Source organism: Symphalangus syndactylus, chromosome 21 (genome assembly GCF_028878055.3).
Source record: "Symphalangus syndactylus isolate Jambi chromosome 21, NHGRI_mSymSyn1-v2.1_pri, whole genome shotgun sequence".
Taxonomy (NCBI): Eukaryota; Metazoa; Chordata; class Mammalia; order Primates; family Hylobatidae; genus Symphalangus; species Symphalangus syndactylus.
Genome location: NC_072443.2, coordinates 61,637,291 through 61,651,280, shown reverse-complemented (window position 1 = coordinate 61,651,280; position 13,990 = coordinate 61,637,291). Strand labels below are relative to the sequence as shown.

Sequence of the window (13,990 nt, the reverse complement as noted above, 5' to 3'; positions counted from 1 at the left end):
ATTGTTTTTGGATCTGAATTTACAGAAGGAGAAATAAGAGATGAATCTGGATTGAAATAAATAGTTTTATAGATGTAATCTATTAAACATGCATTAATATATCAGAATAGTTCATTTGGATCACTGTGTTTTCTGGTAGATAGAGTGCTTGAATGAAGGTATAAAAGTATGGCTTAGTCATTAATTAATTTCCCAAAACCTACTTAATCCTTCTGGGACTTGTCTCAGCTATAGAACTAAGAGAACAAAGTCAAACTTAAGTCAACACGAGGTACTTAGCTTACGTAGCTACTGTCTTTCAAAACATCTTTGAACAGTCTTAGTGGAATGTCACTTCACATTTTTCGGACATCTTTAACACTATTTCGGTTTCCAAAACAGTTGCCAACTCTCTACCCAACTCTTTCCACCCTACCTTGGGTTATGTAGTTTCCTGGCTTTTCATTCTTCATCTAGAATAAGATCAGAATTTTTTCCCGGGTGATATTTTACAGGATTCCAGCTGTGGAAACAAACAAACACATATAAAAAGATGTAACAGATTTCATCTGAATATTCTTTTAGAATTTCGCCAATCATAAATGTTTCTAGAAAAGAGTGCTCTTAAAACTCTCCATTAGTATTTGCCCAAATTTGTTTATTCAGTTTTGTCCAGAAAGAAAGGAGTTGGTTACTTTAAGTGCAAATATAGGACTCAATATTTCATTTATTCAGAAGGGGGCACACTTGTGCTTTTAATAGCAGATGTATTCAGATTTGCTGGTATACAAAATTTATACATAAACTTGCCACAGATGACAGAACTACTTCTCATTACCAAGGTTTTTTAAAAGGCTTAATACTTCTTAAACAAGAAGAGTGACAGAATTCAATATGCAAGTTTCTTTTTAAAGAAGGTGTTTTTTTGTTTTTTTTTTTAAAGTTCCAGAGTCCTTTTAGGTTAAAAACTTTGCAATTTGTTCTGATAATTTTTCAAGAAAGATGTCTATGATCATGGAAGTAACATGTTTTTGACAGCTTCTAATACATTTTAGTTTGACCTCTGACTTTTGGCAATTTGATAGCCTTAAAAACATTTTCTCTACTGGAATAACGTGATATCACTTGTAGGCCAAGATAACACGGACCCATTTGGAGGATAAAGACTTATGCAATAAGGTATCTTTCTACCAGTGGACTTAATTGTTCTTAGCCATAATTGTTTTTCCCAGGGACACAAGATCGTCTTGGCATGTTTGGCTAAGGAATTTACTCTAAAACCTTTGAAAATCATAGCCAGCTTCCACTACTTTGGCCTCAGTGCTATTATGCTCTAGACAATTCAAGTATTTGGTCAAAAATGATAAAACCCAAACAATTTAAAATATACAGCAATAGCTGTGATAAATACAGAGGATATGAGAAGATAGAATACATATACAATTAAAATTTGCTTTGAGGTATTGTTAAAAACTTTTATGGGTTGTAACCTGTCTGACAATATATATGACAATGGGGGATATCTTTACTATATAAAGCACTTTTACAAATGATAACGAATATTTAAGACAATTCAGTAGAAACATGTGAAGGTAAAAGATGGCCATTTGACAATTTCCAATATGAATGAATGGGAAATTATCATTATACTATAATCAGTGTATACAGGAAGACAGACCTAGTCTATATGGTTGATATAGTTTATATTTTTGTCCCTGTTCAAAACTCATGTTGAATTGTAATTCCCAACTTTGGAGGTGGAGCTTGGTGGGAGGTGGTTTGATCATAGGGGTGGATTTCTCATGAAGAGTTTAGCACCATCCCCTTGGTGCTGTTGTCATGGATGATTAGTTCTCGTAAGATCTGTTTGTTCAAAAGTGTGTGGCACTGCCCCCACCACTCTCTCTCACTCTGGCTCCCATTCTCATCATGTGATGAGCCTGCTCCCCATTTGCGTTCTGCCATGATTAGAAGCCTCCTAAGGTCTCCCCAGAAGCAGATGCTGCTATGCTTCCTATACATCCTGCAAAACTGCAAGCCAATTAAACTTCTTTACTTACAATTTACCCAGTGTCTTATAGTTTCTTTAAAGCAATGCAAGGAAGGCCTAATACACATTTTCAGTCTTCTGCCTTCACAAGCTTTTCAAGAGAGCAATGTTGATACAGATGTTAATTGATATTTCATTTTCAGATGATAATCATGCAATATGTATCACTGATTTCCGTATACCCCTTGACTAACCATTCAACATCTTTCTTAAGGAAATGATCTGAGAAAGAGATAACTGTACAAAGATGTTTATTGCCATGATGCTTAAAGTAATGAGCAGTTGGTAACCACGTAAGCATCAAAGAAATCTAATTAGTTAAATGTGTTGTGGTAAAATCCTTTAAATGAGTACATTGTAACTATTAATACCACAAAGAGAGTCTATACCTATTGATTTTTTAAGTCTAAGTATGTTGGTAAATTGAAAAAGTAGGTTAACAGGGAGATTATGGAGTAATTCCAATTTTATGAGGGAACCATCATTCTACCCTCTATGTCTATGAGATAAATTATTTAGCTTGCACATATAAATGAGAGGGCAAAGGAAGGGGTAAAGAATAGGGGTCATTTTTGTAGCCTGCTCCTCTAGTAAAAAGCTAAATTCTGAGAAAACAGACTAAATATAGAAACACAAATTGTAAATTCAAGGCAGAGAAAAAAGTTTACTAAATCATGAGTGAGTATCAAAAAAAAGACTAAGGTTTTCAAGTTCTTGGCGCATACATGTGAGATTCCTATCCAAGGTCCTTCATTTTCTAACTACAGAAACTTAAATAATGCATCCATATGAATAAAAATATCTTATATCCTTTAAAATATAGGTAATACCTATGATTCCCTTCTTTGTTGTTGTGAGAATAAAGGAGGATTACTTTTTAAAAAGTTCTTTATGGAGGCTTCACATTGCAGGTGCTTCATGAGTGTCTAGAATAATTCACTAACTTTATTATGATTAACCCTGCTGTAGTTATTAGTCAATCACACTGGACAAACTAATAAACTAGAAAATAGAATAAAAAAATCAATGCAGTGGAAATAAGACTGAAGTTGAAGATATCTGGCCGGGATCATGGATTCTAGGTCTGTGCAACCTTAGGCAAGTCACAGTATTTCTCTGGACCTGTGTCGTTTCTAAGAAAATGATGCTTCTTCTTAGAGCTGAAATGTCATTCTGCTCTAAGAAAATTACAACCAAGAATGTTCCTTTCTCGTTTTCATTTTCCAAATTGTATTTCTGCTTGCAAAACAATATTGTATTCTTGTATCTGAGAGTTTTAGGGCAAAAAAAGATGATCAAGTGAATATTTGAATATTTGGGAAAGAAGTGGACCAGAGTGAGGAGTCCCTAAATTATCACCCCAGTTGTTAAGTAGCTGAGAAGGACTCCACACATTATTAATATTTCTGGTTATCAGGCCTGTCTGAAGTTATTCCAAATAATTTTTGTTTTCAGTTACAGCAATGTGTGACTAATTGTTAGTATGCATTCTTAATGAGCATATATCAAATTAAAAAATAAAATATTACTTAAAAATACTACAAATACAATCACACAACTTTGAAGTTGAGTTCTGTTAAGTAGCTGAATGTGTGAATTACGTAAGAATATGATATATAACCTAATGTACTAATGCATCTTCTAGTTTCTATCCTACACTGCTCTGTTTAGCACCAGTGGCTCCAAATGACAAGAAAGTGTAATGACATCAAACAGTAGGGCAGAATTCCACCAAAGAATACTGAACACTTTATTAGGAAAATAGGAAAAGGAAGAAAAATAGGAAATAGTGGCAGTTTCTTTGGACAAAATCTGAGTAAAAATTACTACCCTCCGAGTAGAAATTTTCTCAAATTGGGAAATCATACCTTGAGCTGAGAGCTTGGGATATTTGTTCAGAAACCTATTAACTTCTCTATAGCTTCCCATTAAACCTCACAAGTAGTTTATTCCCATATCTTCTGGGCCAGTGGGCCAAATTTCGTCTTGAATTTCTCATTCCTATCTTTTCTTTGGCTGTTTTACTGATCTTCATGAACTTTCTTTTTTTTTTTTTTTTTTTGAGATGGAGTCTCACTCTGTTGCCAATGCTGGAGTGCAGTGGTGCGATCTCAGCTCACCGCAACCTCTATCTTCCAGGTTGAAGTGATTCTCCTGCCTCAGCCTCGCAAGTAGCTGGGATTACAGGTGCATGCCACGGTGCCCAGCTAATTTTTGTATGTTTAGTAGAGACACCTTGAAACTATAAGTGAAGAGGTCACCTCAAAATACGCAGAGTCCAAAACAGGCTTCTGAGGAGATACATGTGTTTTAAATAAGGAAATCTCCATTATAACTTCTAAAATGTCATTCATTCAGAAGGTAAATCAACATGAAAATAGACCTTGAACAAGACTCTTTTTCATGTCTATTTAAATAAGAATGCTATTGAATTTGTGGTGCTAATAAAATAGTTTAAAATGTATAGCATTATTTTCTGTATCCGAATAAGTGAAAATACTTTTTAATATAATTTAGTATGGTTTATACTGAGTTAGCTCTGAGGATCTTAACACTCTCTAATACTTTTCCCCCAAATGTTGATATATTTGTATTTAATTCTATATTAAACATTCAAATAGTATTTTAAAATGATATCCACAGTGTCATCCAAAAAGCTACAACATAATTTTTTTAGTCTTTATTATAATTTCGATTATGTGGAAGTTAAACATATGTGGCCATAACACTTTTTTAGATTGTGGTTTACAAAAAAAAAAAAAAAAAATCATTCCCTTGTTGAATAATTCAATAGGTTTATATTGGCAAAATCCATGTTCTGGTCACTTGGGTCCAGCCCCCATTAAGCCTGTAGTCCAATGGAAGAAGAGATCGGTAAACTCTTAAAACTGAAAAATTAACATGCAGTGTAATAGTTCTATGCTGGGGTCAACATAGTGTATTACAATTGCATATTGCAGAATCCTTTTATTTGAACTTAGAGGTTCAGAGAGTTTCCAGGGAAGGTAACATGGAAGGTAATATCTGACATATCAGTAAAAATCAGCCAGACATGGAATAGAATGCTTCATCTCAGTGAGCATTATATACAAATGTATAGAGGCAATAAAAGAGTTGGCATTCTTTAAAGAAGTAAGAGTTCAATGAAACTAGAAGTTAGAATTCCTGAAAAGATGAAATGGAGATTGGGAATAATAAGTCTGGAGTGGTAAGCTGGGGTTGCATCATGGAAGTTCCTTTTTATCAAGTTAAAGAATTTGACCTTTCTCCTAAGAGGATTGGAATTCTACAGAAATGTTTTAAATAAGAAAGCAGCCTGGTTAGGTTCACATTTCAGAAAAATCATTTCATTGCGAATAAAGGATCATAGACAAATGAGAGCAGCAAAGACAGAGGCTGAGAAACTCATTTGGAGCCAGCTATAGTGGTTCCAGGTGAGAGATGCTATTGGCCTCAACTAGAAGAATACCTCTAAGTGGGGATGGGCACAGGTAGCTGGAATCATCGTATTTTTAGAAGATTAAATTGAGAGGGCTTCAGATTGGATGTAAAGGAGGGTGAGGATCAAGGGTTAAGGAAGCTAACCAGATTTGTGAGATCTGTAACAGTGGTGATTGATTCCTCAACCGAACTAGGAAACATAACGAAATTGGCAAGCGAAGGTAATGAGCACATTTGGTGGTATAGTAAGATTTTCTTTCTGTAAGACTTCAAGTGAGATGGCTAGCAGAAATTTGTGCCTATGGATTATGAACAAAGTCCTTTTCAGGAACCAGATCTGAGCTAGAGATATAAACTTTGAGATTGTCAGCAAGCAGATGGTAATTAAACATATGGGAGTAGACAATATTACTCGGGGATGATACATAAAGAAATGATTCTCAAACTTTGGGGTCAGATTAATTACCCAGGAAACCTAATAAAATTCAAAATCCTGGGTACCAACTCCAGAGTGTCTCATTGAGTAGGTGTAGAATGTAGTTCCCAAGCCTGTCTTGTTGAAAAGTAGGGCCCCACCCAATGGTTCTGATGGAGATGATATTCTGACCCCACTGTGAAGTGTAATGAGAAGAGGATCTTGCTTAGTGTCCTGAGTAGTATCAGAACAAAAGCGATGGACAAAGAAAGAGGAACCCAGAAAGAAGACTGTAAAAAAGCAACTGGAGGTATTGAAGGAAAACCAGGAGAATAAAACATTACAAATTCTATAAGAAAGTAGTGGGTACAAGAGGGTCAAGGTGTTCAGAGATAAAGTAAAGATAAAGGCTAAAAACACCCACTGGGTGTAACAAAAAGGAGGTCATCACAAAGTTGGCAGGAACAATTTTGGTAGAATTATGTGGGCTGAAGCCAGATTGCAGTGGGCTGAGGGTTGAATATGAGATGAGGATAAAGAGACAAGAAGCAGAGGCAAAATGTTATAAAAGAAGTTCGGACTAGAAGGGCAGGAAGTTGCTGCGGCAGAATGTGGACTGAAGGGTGAGATGTTTTTAGGAGGGAAACAACTTGAGTGAATGTGGTATCTCATACCTGACGTGCTGCATCCCTGATTTCACTTTAAAGTTTTTTTAAATAGATTCATTGAAGTATAATCTACATATTATAAAATTCATCTTTTTAAAGTATATAGTTCAATTTTTTTTTTTTTTTTTTTTGAGACGGAGTCTCACTGTGTCACCCAGGCTGGAGTGCAGTGGTGCGATCTCGGCTCACTGCAACCTCCGCCTCCCGAGTTCAAGCAATTCTCCTGCCTCAGTCTCCCAAGTAGCTGGGATTACAGGCTACTTGTATTTTTAGTACAGATGGGGTTTCACCATATTGGCCAGGCTGTTCTCGAACTCCTGACCTTGTGATCCACCCACCTCGACCTCCCAAAGTGCTGGGATTACAGTGCCATGCCCAACAATTCAATGGTTTTTAATAAAATTACAGAGTGTACAAGCATCACCACAATCTAGTATTAAAACATTTTCATTGCTCCATATTCCATATACCCGTTTACTGTTAAACCACATTCTTACACTCTGCCCCAGGCAAATACACATGCATTGTGGGTCTCTACAGATTTACCTATTCTAGACATTCATAGAAGCCATACAACATGTGGGTTCTTTTGTGTCTGGGTTCTTTTGTGTCAGAGTTATTTTGCTTAGTATATTGTTGGACAGGTTCCCTCCTGTTGTAACATATATCAGTGCTTTATTCCTTTTTTATTGCTGCATTGTATTCCATTTTATGGATAGAGCACATTTTGTATATCCATTCATCAGTTGATGGACATCTGGATAACGTCCCCTTTTTGACCATCATTCGTGAATGATAGTGCTATGAATATTCGCATGAAAATCTTTATGTAAGCATAGGTTTTCATTGCTCCAGTATAGTTATCTAGGAGTCTGATTGCTGGGTTATATGTTAAGTTTGGGTTGAACTTTCTAAGAAATGGTCCGACGTCTTTCTAACGTGGCTGCAATATTTTACATTCACACTCTTTCATCCCTGCTCTAATAGGCACATATTCACTTACTTTTATACCTGCATTCATTGGAAAAAAAAAAAAAAAAGAACTGTGCCCTCTTGGATAGTGGGGAGCAAAGTAAGGTGCTGCTTTGGGTTCTGTGCATTATGGTTAGGCCAAAAATGATGGAAATATGAATTAGCATCAGCCTGCCCCCTAGTGGTGGTCTAGACTGCCGTGCAATCAACCTAAATCTATGGGGCCAAACTTCTAAGCGATCTACTCTTTCCTTCACACACTCTTGTCACTCTACCTCCATCTTTTCTGGCAAAGACTAAACAGTGGACAACGAGTTTAAGTATGCTCAAACAAATTTAGAAAGTGTATAGTGAGGTGCAGTGGTTCACAAGCATCAAACTGTCTACTAGTCATGTCTATCAGAGATATGGACACCTACTCTCATGTGTTTAAGGATCAGCTGCTGGGGAACTTGGGCAAAGTTACTGAACTTCATGTAAGCTCAGTTGTTTCTTTATCTCCACAATGAGGATTACAATAACACCGGGCTTAGTTATACTGCAATGATTCAATGAAATTTCATATGTAAAGCACCTAACATAGTTAAACCTAGAGTTGGCATTCAAGAAAATGTAGGTATTCATATTTTATGATAATAAAAGTGGTCACAAGTGTAGTCAAATGCTACAGTGACATTCTATTCATAAAATTATTTTTTATCTGTTCTCATTTACTTATATCCTATGTTTATGCTCTCCATTTAAAATTAAAATGTCTTTGAATTTAGAACTACAGTTGACTGTGTTTATTTGACAGTCTACAGTGTACTGTAGACAATTTATTTCATATTGATAAGAATCACAAAAGTAACAACAATACTATCCTTCATTATTTTATAGTAACCATGTATCAGGAAATTCGCTAAAATCTTCCTGTATGTAAAATTTAACACAGAAAACATTTTTATAGGTAGGTAAAGATCTCAGTCTGTGTTGGAGAAAATATTTCAGCCACATCTTTCTTGCGGTACCCATTTTCACTACCTGTTGTGCTGCCACTGCCAATGGAAATGACAATATCAATTACAGCTGGTTAATAATTGAGAAGTATAGAGACTAGAAGAGTGTGTGTGATGTGGCTCAGATCCGGATTCTCATGATCTTTCGTTGCTCTTTTGTCAAAGGGAAAAAGTAAGACCAGAAATGACCTGAGTTTGACGATTACTATGGTTTGCAATCCAGCAATTCAAGATAGTTGCAGTCGCCTTCCCAATCCACCCTAACACCTGCATCCTTTTCCCCATTAATAGCTAAAGTTTTCTCCCCGAAATAGCCAAAGGTTCACTGGAAATTTTATCCATGTAAAGTAAGCACATAGGCCTTCTTTTGTTTTTCTCTTAACAATGCTGCAGACTATGTTTGTTTAGAATTTATTCTCCGACGGCAGTTGTTAAGTTATTCATTTTAATGGGTGTTTTATAACTTTAAAAGGAAAATTGCTTCCAGGGAAGAGAGCATGCCTCCAATACAGAAATCAGGTATTTAGGGAGAACAATCTAATAAAACACTTTGGACAGCCCATGACAGTGTTCAGACACACAGTTCTAGAAGAAAAATAAGAAAGCATTTCTTTGGCCAAATGTGATCTGAACCATCCTGGTTTTTGCTTCACATGCTGTGAGACATTTATTCTCTTCACTATTCAATTATTTTGCCAGTGAGATGTGGGAATTAAAGTAGCGGCAATCATGATAACGTGTGTTAAGCATCAAAATACTTTGCACTGAGCAGACAGAGTTGCCACTTGTATTTTCAACTTGGGTTTACATATGGTAAAATATTGTTATTATTTCCTTCAATGTCATCAGTTTTTAATGGCTCCTACTCCATCCAATTTTTAAGCTGTAAATATAGTCTAGTATTTGAAAAGAAAATCTAAGTAGTTCTAATGCCAGAGGCTGGAACTAGTTTGTTTGCCAGCAAAATTCATCTTTAGTTTACATGTATTTAGATGCTTGATTATACTTCCCCAAATCAGTCATAATTTAGCCCAGAATTTTAGACTTACAGAACCCAAGTGTAGATACATTTGTTTGTCTCATGCGGTTTTAAAAAAAAATCTGTGAGCAAGCCTTTAAATATCAAGAGATTCCACAATCTTTATTTGGGCTTTTCTTCATGAATAAAAGATTTTAAAATGCTTTCTTATCCCTGAGTGGGACACTGGACAGATAATGCATACTTACACTCTACTATTTGATATTTGTCCAAGACCTCCCAAACACCTTTGATTTTTGCTTAATATTACTCGATATTTAATCTACTGAAATATTTTAGTCCGTCTTTTTTTTTCCCCTGTAGAAAATTGAGTCTAAATTTAAAGCGGCCTTTCTAATGCAATCTGAGCCAAAAGGTATAATTCACTTTAAAGTAATTTGGGGGCAAGCTTAGAAGTGTGTAGGCAGTAGGGCAAACATTTATTTAATTTCCTATACTACTATAGAAACGGTAATAACTAACAAACATTAAATACTTATTCTATGTCAGGTGCTGAGGTTTATAAACATTATCTCATGTAATTCTCACAACAGGCCATAAAGTAGGTGCTAAATGCTATTATTAGTTTAACAGCAATAACAAAAACTCTAAACGTCAGAGCAGGTATGTGCATTGCCTAAGGTAAGGTAAGGGACTGAGCTAGGACTATCTTCTCTCTAAAACTCACTTCCTCAACACTCACTCTCTTACTCTGTCTTATCTTGACATTACATTCTAAAGTATTTTTTAAAATATATTTAGGTCCGGCACACACCTGTTATTCCAGCACTTTGGGAGGCCGAGGCAGGCGGATCACTTGAGGCCAGGATTTCGAGACCAGCCTGGCCAACATGGCGAAACCCCATCTCTACTAAAAATGCAAAAATTAGCCGGGCATGGTGGTGCATGCCTGTAATCTACTCAGGAGGCTGAGGCAGGAGAATCACTTGAAACCAGGAGGCAGAGGATACATGAACTGCGATCGCACCACTGCTCTTCAGCCTGGGTGACAGAGGGAGACACTGTTTACAAATAAATAAATAAATAAATGTTTATTTTAAATATAAGTAATTAAAAACATAAAGCTACATAAAAATGCATATTTATATAAATAAATAGTTGTCTTCATATTTAATAAAATGCTCAAGGAACTCTCTGTTCCTCATCACACCTTTTGGGTCACAGAGGTTCCTCTTTTTATGAATGGCCCATCAAAGAGGTCAGTTTTAGGTAGCATTCTTTCCTAGTATTTTCTTTTTCTTTTTTTTTTTTTTTGCTATTGTAAATGCATTATGTATGCACCCTGAAGTAATTAGCAAAGACGTTGTTGTTCAGCTGAATTTTAAACTAATTAATCTGACCTAATTCCTGTCAAAAACAATTAGGATAAAATATGTCCTTCCTAAGCAACTCTTTGAAGCTGAGACGCTAAAGCACAGTACCTCCTGTGTATGCACTGCTCTAAAATTGAGAGGGCCATTTATTTAACAGTTTTAGAGGAAATGCTAAAATGCTACCTTGTGAATTGCCACCTGGGCATCATCTCCTCCTCCTTGCTTTCTATATTCAAATAAAGAAAAGAAGTTGAACTAACAATGGGACTGTAACATGAGTGTTCTCAAAGAGCCCTTCACATCACGTGGTTTCCAATTAAAACATCAAAACTGGTTAATTTCTCCTCTTCCAAAAGGCTTCATGCTGAATATATGTGCCCCATTTCTCAGCCCATTCACTTTTTTTTTTTTTTTTTTTTTGAGACAGAGCCTTGCTCTTGTCCCCTAGGCTGGAGTGCAGTGGTGTGATCTCAGCTCACTGCAACCTCCGCATCCCCAGTTCAAGCAATTCTCCTGTCTCAGCCTCCTGAGTAGCTGGGACTACAGGTGCCTGCCACCACGCCTGGCTAATTTTTTTTTTGTATTTTTAGTAAAGACGGGGTTTCACCATGTCGGTCAGGCTGGTCTCCAAATCCTGACCTCAGGTGATCCACCTGCTTTAGCCTCCCAAAGTGCTGGGATTACAGGCATGAGCCACCGTACCTGGCCCACTTTTCTTAATAAAAAATTGATTAAGCTATCTTCTGTCTCCCCATCCCCTACCTGCCCCAAATAAGCTTTTAAAATATCCTTAGTGATATAATGAATTGGGAAAATGTCTCATGTAATAACCAAGTCCTAAGCTATATGTTTCTAGAAAAAATAATTTAGGAAAAGCAAATAAGCAAGCTTTACCCATAGCTGCAGGTTGTCAACAAGTTAAGATGATGTCAGGTTGCAGCAACTGTGGAGGTTTGTATATGCTGGTGTTTGCCCAAAGCCTTCACTACTGCCCTGTCATTCTATAGCAGCCTCTTCTGCGTACCCCCTAACCTTGCTTTCGGACATATTACGGAGCCCTTGGGAGAGGAGCACATTGTGGAATATATCTATCACATCCCCAAGCAGTTCAGAGTTAATAATTTCCTTATTAAATCTATGAACCCTTCATGTTTTCTAGTCCTCCCTCCCCAACCCCCTTCCAAGTTAGTTTCTAGGCAACCAATAAGCACTGAATTACATTAAGCTCTTTATTTCAAGGCTGCAGTTCAGAATTTTGTTGCCTATTTGTTGGCTCATTTATAGAGACTGCAACATAAAATGTATTAATTCTGTCTAATCTGCAGTACATCAGTGATTTGGTTAGAACCACATTACCTGTACCTGTTTTTCATGTTTAAATCACTCAGTGCCATGATGCTCTTCTTTATGTAGCTTATGCCAAAGATACTGTGAGCTCTAATTTGAAATCATGGAAGCAAGAATTTCCACAATTCCCAGTTCCTGGTTATCATTCAGCACCTTGAGATAGTCTTTTAGGAAATTAGAATGTTCAAAATCTCCTTTTTTGAATGGCCGAAATGTCTAACAGCTGACTTTTAGTAAGAAAGATCAGACACGTATGGTTCAGGAATAGCCTGAAATGCAGGATAAAAGGGAGGATATTGTTTGCTTTAACAAACTGAAATTTTGGTGTGAAAGAGAAGCAAGCCCTTGAAAATATTCCTTTGTTGGTATGAATCAAGGAATTGAAGTTGTAATTTCAAATTTTACCAAGGACAGTATGAGAATGAAGATTAATCTTCCAGCAAAAAAGAACTGTTCTCTGTTTTGAATGTTGAATGGTTTGAGATATTCTCTAGAAAACTCTGAGCAAGCACTCTCTCTTTCTCTCTCTCTGTGATATTTATAAAGGGATCTGGTAAGTCTCTAAGTGTATAATATATTAAGGTCCTCACAAGTGAGTAAAAATATAAATTAAATGTTAGTTCATTCTGTAGTTTCTTAAAACACAAAGCAGTAATCTACATTGGCCACACTAAAATGGTGGCTTTGAGAAAACGAAGTAAAATCCTTTTAAAATTCAAACTTGAATCAAATCTCTTTCCTTTCACCTGCTTATAATGTAGCTGAGACAGATGTGTGTGGCATATAAAGCTGTAGAAATGAACTAATTGAATGGTCTTGTGGCATAGAGAGCCAGCTGTCCACTAGAGTTGCATGGTAGAAAAACCTTCTAGGTCACCCTACTGCCAAGGAGGAGTGGCCCAGATTAGGCAGCAACTGCATCTCCCAGATGACTTTGCACCTAGAGATGCCACTTACTGGATTTGCTTCAGTAAAATGGGAGCAGAAGGGAGGTATGCCATTTCCAGGCCTGGCCTACAGGATCTTCTGTATGATCTCCCATGTGCCTGCCTCTCTCTTTTTTTTTTTAATTTTACATTCTTTTATATCAATAGATTTTGGAGTACAGTTTTGGCTACATGGAAAAGTTCTTTAGTGGTGATTTCTGAGATTTTAGTGTACCCGTCACTCAAGAAGTATACTCCCATATGTCTCTTTCTGCTCCTCCCTGCACAATGGATATCACTAACCTCTCAACCTGGGGAAAAGTGAGATGTTTTGTCAAAGCCTCCATCACCAGTGACTGCATGGAGTATCACCTGTCTAGATCCCTGACAATAAAACTATTGTTTATCACTGAGAATTTGGGTATATCTGTTTCAACAGCTCGTTTTACCTTGACTTATAGACGTGCCATGCATGAGTCACAAGTTAGGATCACTTCAGTCAGTAGAACCACAAATATTCTTGACTGCTTACTATGTGCCTTACAATGCAGATTCCAAGGATTCTATGGTAACCAGACAAGAATGGCTTCTTAAAGTAGTAGGAAAAAAAAGACACACTTCAAACTATTGCAATCAATCAATTAATTATATACATGTAATGAAATGCAAAATAGAAATTTAGTACCTATAGAGCATATAATACAGTAAGATTTAAACTACTCTGGGGTTTGACAAATATTTTCATTCATTAATACTTATTATTATTATTTCCAAATGTTAGTTCAGATGAAAATAAATCTGGATTTCATGTTATACATAGAGAGCTGAGTCCAGAGTAGAGT

General features: G+C 36.4%; 1 long non-coding RNA gene across 1 annotated transcript in view; it reads right to left on the bottom strand.

The window, feature by feature from the left end:
• Positions 1–13,688, bottom strand: part of LOC129471453 (uncharacterized) — a 38,641-nt gene extending 24,953 nt beyond the window's left edge. The window contains exons 1-2 of the long non-coding RNA XR_008653597.2: positions 13,598–13,688; positions 416–502 (exon numbers count right to left, since the gene is read on the bottom strand). This is a non-coding gene — a long non-coding RNA (uncharacterized lncRNA). The remainder of the gene's footprint in view (positions 1–415; positions 503–13,597) is intronic.
• Between the last annotated feature and the right edge of the window lie 302 nt (positions 13,689–13,990).